This window comes from Octopus sinensis, unplaced genomic scaffold, assembly GCF_006345805.1.
Source record: "Octopus sinensis unplaced genomic scaffold, ASM634580v1 Contig14135, whole genome shotgun sequence".
Classification (NCBI taxonomy): domain Eukaryota; kingdom Metazoa; phylum Mollusca; class Cephalopoda; order Octopoda; family Octopodidae; genus Octopus; species Octopus sinensis.
In genome coordinates this window covers 71989-77988 of record NW_021833116.1, presented here as the reverse complement: position 1 = coordinate 77988, position 6000 = coordinate 71989, and positions in this window count along the sequence as shown.

Here is a 6000-nt window from a genome sequence, read left to right as displayed (position 1 = left end):
TAAAATATCTGTTACTACCAAAACATACATAACTTTTGACAAAACTAAGAAGCTTGTATGAAAATAATGCCGTTTCTATGAAATCATTCGAAAATTTATACTGGAAACAGGCATTATCTATACATGTCTGTTCTGCTTACTTCTCGATTGTCTAATTCAGAAAGCTGTTTGATTTGATCACTATTTCTACTCAATGTATTGCCTCAGAATTTAAAACAAGTCCTCAGTGTCTCCCACCTAATGAATTGCCTACTACTCCACAAATAAATCCCTTTCATTCTCCCCTCTACTTTCAGACAAAATAAATTAATCAGTGTGGAGTATTTAGTTCATTAACCAAGACACTCCGATAGGCGTCAAACCCCTCAGAAATAATACTGACTTGGCCTCCATGCACATGCCACAAATCAGTGCACACAGAATTAAGCAAATGTCCCTCGTGGGAGACGAGGACAATCCCCCCCTTATAGGCCAATATTGCCTTTGCCAACGCGTCCACTGACTCCACGTCCAAATGGTTTGTCGGCTCGTCCAAAACGATAAAATTTGGACTACAAATTATTATAAAACAAACTTCTTCAAACACAAAGCAGCAAAGGCCACTCTGCTCTTCTGTCCTCCACTCAACGTTTTAATCGACTTGACCCCCATCTTGCCAGATATCCCAAAACACCCCAACTTTGACCGATAAGTCTCCACAGATTGGCCTACAATGCCCAATCAGTCTCACCAGGACAACAGGAGTGCATCAATTCGACAGGAGTCAAAGAATAATCCAACTGATCCACGTGATGTTGACTGAAATACCCAATTCGGAGACCGTGATTCACCACCAGGGTCCCCGAACTGGGTTTGAGTTGTCCAATTATTAGTTGAGGAGAGTGGACTTGCCCGATCCATTATCCCCCACCTACATCTCTCACTACTCTCCTTACTATGCAGATTCGACTAGTCATGGATATTGACACTGAGAGGTGCTCGAATATGGGTTTGTTGGGGTAGGAGAAACACACGTTGTTGAATTCCACCACCGTCAGCTCGGAGGGGGGGACCACTGGGAACTTGAATACCACCGGAGACTCCTTCTCGACTGGGGACACAAATGACATTTTTTGCAACATTTTTATCTTGCTTTGCACTAATGATGCTCTTTTGGCATTATAACGAAATCGATCGATAAATTCCTAATACTTTTGGCGCCATTTTTAAACTTGAGTGGTTTTCCGAAGTGCTTGTTGTGACTCAAATTCTTTTTGCTGGTTAACCAAATCTCTTTCCCGCGTTTTCGTGAATGTTTCATAATCCCCCTTGTAGTGAACCAGCTTCAAGTCCTTCATCAAATAAATGTCAGTGGCCACGTTGTTCAGGAACGTTCTGTCGTGGGAAATGACCAAAAGAGTGCAAGTCCATGTCTTCAAGTACTCCTCCAGCCAAACCACAGCCCTCAAGTCCAGCATATTCGTGGGCTCGTCCAGCAATAACAGTCCTGGCCTGAGAATATCCCACAAGCATTTACTTGACAAACAGAGCTCTCGCCAAGGCAATTCTCATCCTCCAACCACCAGAAAACTCCCTTGTGGGTCTTTTTTGATCCACGTGACTGAAACCCAGGCCAGAGAGAATTGAGGCAGCCGGGCTGGGGCTGTATGTGCTCCAATGGCCTCCAATTCTGCAGCCACTCTACTCATTTCAAGGTAGGAGGAGGTGTTTTCCAGTTTGACTTGCTGTTCTAACAGATTTGACCTCTCCGTGTCAGCAGAGAGCACACAGTCGATCACTCTGCTGTTGTCCCCTGAGACTTCCTGCTCGACATGCAGCATTGACACATCACCAGAAAATTGTAAATCTCGTCTATAAATATATTTAATTATTTATATTAATTTAAATATAAATAAATTGTATTTAAAATATGTTCTTGTGTGACCACGTTTAATTAATACATTGCAATGGCCTTCATTAGAGTAGTCTTCCCCACACCATTCCTCCCAACCAGTCCATATCTCCTTCCCTGACAAAGAATAAGCGAACTGCCCAGCAAAAGTGTACTAAACTAACATAAACATCACAAACTTGCTTCCATAGTAGAGATCAAAGTTAGTAATCAATATATCTTTCCCGCCATTTTCCAAATGGTCTTGTTGGACCACCGTCGGTGTCTCTTCCGCAGTCCGATCTGCCCGAAGTTGTTTGGACAGTTCCTCAAAGTCTCTCTCGTTTACTTTTTTTTCGTTTTTTTTATTGATAGAATTCAACTTTCGGTTGTCGAATGCCTAGGGTGACAGGTTGGGTATAAACGAGCATTCTGTCCTGGAATTTGGTTTCCCGCTCAATTCTATCCTCCTCCATGGCGTCCTTAATGCATTCTGGTGTGGCCAGTAGTTGTATTTCTGTCTCCTTTATTTGCCCAAAACTGGCGGGAATTATGGCGGGAAAACTTTGATAGAGATTGGAAGAGTATTTGTGATAAATTTTGTATTTTGTCTTGTTTTAAGTAATCTTGAATAAAAGGAAGAATTGTCTCGGATAGTGACTGAGAGTCGGTTATCTCCTGACGAGAATCAATGAGGAGACCTTGGGGATGTCAGTTATAAGAGTACTCGATATATATTCGAGAGTAGTGTCATCCAAGTCGGGGATCTCTGCCCTTAACGTGGACTCCAATACACCCACATCATCATTCATGCAACTTTTATTTCAAATAATTTATTATAATTTACTAATAAATAAAAACAAAAATCCTCATTAATAAATAATCAAATAAGTTTTTTGGCCAAGAAGAAACCCTTAAGATGCCAGGTCATAAAGAAGAAGGAAATGACCACAACCACAGCAAAGAAGAACATGAGCATAAGAATAAGGGAATGAATCCTCTTAGTGGCCATCACGTACCGCCCTTCCCGATACTACCATAAGACCCCCCCCTTACCTTCAATTCGTCCTGCTCTTGAATGATCTCCAGGAGACTGTCCACCACTCGCCGAGCCCTCAACTCCAATTTTGTGTATTTCTCAAATTCTTTTAATTCTCCGTAGTTCATGGCGTTTTCACCGTGGTGGAATTTTAGGTCCACTTCCTGGAGGTTAACCACACTAAAAAACCTTGGAGACATTCAGTCTCAAACATATCACGTATTCTCCCGCCAAATGTGTTTTAAATGTGAATTTCCCCTTGTTGCCGTATTCTCTGTCGAGGACGACTTCCTCTCGGGGATCTGACACGGTTACTTCGAACGAGACGGGTTCCGGTGATTCCACGGAATATATTCCGGCTGCCAACATTTTTTCTGGTAGGTCTTCTATGAAACATTTTTCCCGCCCATCCTGGAATTGCATTTTAATTGAATTTGAGTCAAAAACAAGCGCCAAAACAAACAACCACATCAACACGTTTACGTGTATATTATTAATTAATATTTATTAGTAATTAAATAATAATCCTTAATTATAATTAATTAAAATTAAATTAATCAACTGCATTAAATGCAATCATCTTCTTAAGCACTTGTGCCTGACTGGTTTCTCTAATAACCCCCCCAAGGAACATCTCATCCAAAATAAAATAAACCTGCCAACCTAACCCCCCCAAAAAAACCTTAAAAAAGTTGAAAACAATGTCCAATTCGCACACATTCTTGAAATATGTGTTCAAAACCTCCACAAAGTTATGAATTGCCTCAATATAAAGCAGATTGTTCTCCTCCAAGTCCACACAGAGGATGATATATAGTCCTGCATATCGTCTGTATATCAATTTGTCCCCTCTGAACTGAGGAATGACAGGAGGGGGGTACGGGGATGAAGTTTATGTGGTTGCTTGGCCGGACTGAGACACAATGTGGGCCTCTTCGATCAGTTTTGCTTCTCTTCTTCGTCGTAAAAATTGAACCACCTCCCAAGACGTGTTTTTCCCGCACGATTTTGAATTAGAAAAAATTTAATCTAAATTAAATATCCCACATCAACCATTAATAATAATTAAACAAAAATATTTATTAATTAAATATTTAATAAAAATAATTATAAATCATCTTCAAATGTAAATTTATTTCAACACGAGCCCTCATTTTACTACCAGGATTGAGCACACTCATTCCCCTTTTAGAGGACTCTCCTTTAAGGTCTCTGCCTTGTTTGGGGTCCTATACTTCTCCGATCCCTGCACTCCTGGGCAGATATTTTTGGAGGCCATTTCGAAGAGGAGGACAGAGAGGAGGGACTCTTTGATCTCTATATCCTTGACAATCCACAATTCGAATTGTTGTGGGTGTCCTGAGAGGGTGACTTTGAAGGATGTTTGTGTGTTGGATAGGAGGCATAGGGGACAGAGGGTTTTCCTGATTTGTTTATTTATTGGAATGGGGTTAGAAAGCCATAGGTTTTTTATATTTGTTAATCCGATTGAGAAATTGTTGTTTTCTAGTTTAATAAATGAGGTGTATTTATAAGGGGGAATATGACTAGAAAATATCACACAAGGTCTAACAACATCCATTAAATATTTATTATTTATTTTTTTTTTTATTAATTTATTTCAAATTAAAAGAGAAATAGTCATTGGCAGATAGCCAGAGTATTGCCTTGACTAGGCTATAGATATTCTTTCGATTAAATACCGGGCTACACGGGTCGCCGGTAACCCTTCGATTAATGAGGCAATGCGCTGGAGTAGGGTCCGAGTAGAAGGCCCCTGTATTCCTGAGGTCTCAACAGCCAGGGACAAACACTCTCCCATTCCCAATTCCAGCGTATTTCTCAGCTTTTCTCTTTTCTGCCCGTTCTGACGGGGACTCCAGGATCTCGATGCATAATTTGATGTTCTGGTTAGAAAAGGAGTTCACACACGTGACGTCCCAAACCAGACACTTTCCCCTCTGGAATGGAAATGTGTCATCCCATCGGGTCTTCTGCCGTCCTCTACGAAAATCCCTGCAGGTTCCAATTGTGTGTGGAATCCAGCAGTTCGAAGAGATCGACAGATGATCTGGTTCAGTTCGGAATGCCGTGAGGAACGTCCAATTCCGTTTCGACAGGAGAGGGAGTGATATCCAAACTCGTCAGTCCACACGCCGCACCGGAATGGTTGTTTTTCATTAAACGCGATAGACCGAGGCGCAGACAACTCCAATTCTTACGGCTCATCATTAAGAAGCAGCCAGTTGTATACAAGGGTAACAGTTTAGCACGCGCCGCTTAGGGGCTGGCTGCCCGCTTGTAAACAAGCCAACCTTCTCTGGTCCATGGTTTCCTTTAGGCATGAAACGTATTGGCGTGGACTTTCGACGTCCACTCCGAATATTTATTATTAAAAAAAACATTTTTTACTATTAAATTTTAAATATTAATAAAAATAGTCAAATACATTCAGATGCTTTTAAAAAGAACTACATTTTGTTACTAATTTATAAATACAAAATAACTAATTATTTATAACTTATAATATTTAAATAAATTAATAAATTAATAATTTTATTAATACGGGCTCGACAGAGGCGACGGTAAGCGCCCGGAGGCATGACAATCTTCCCGTTTGAAAAGGGGAAATGCCTTATCTGGGACGCCACCTGTTCCGACACTTTCTCCGCCCAAGAATCTAATTGCCTCCGATGCGGAACGGGCTCAGTTGCGAAGCAGGCGGAACTAACAAAACAGAAGAAGTATCGGGTCCTGGCCAATGAATCACCTATTCGCTGCAGTCGCGGTGGAACCTCTGGAGTCATCGGTCCGCAGACGCTATCGTTTCTCCGCCGCCTTGGATCTAAGCTCGTGGTTGCCACGAAAGATCCAACGAGTCGATCAGACTCTTTCAAAGGATCTCATTGGCCATCATGCGCGGGAATTGCCAGTCGATTCGCTGCGCATTTTAACTCTTTTCGTTTATTAATGAAATTCAACATTTAAAAAAAAAAAAATTTTATTAATTAATAAATACCACGTGTACTGTTGTGTTTTAGTGAGCTATGCAGATATTCGTGAAGACTCCCTCTCAAGGAACACTGTGCTG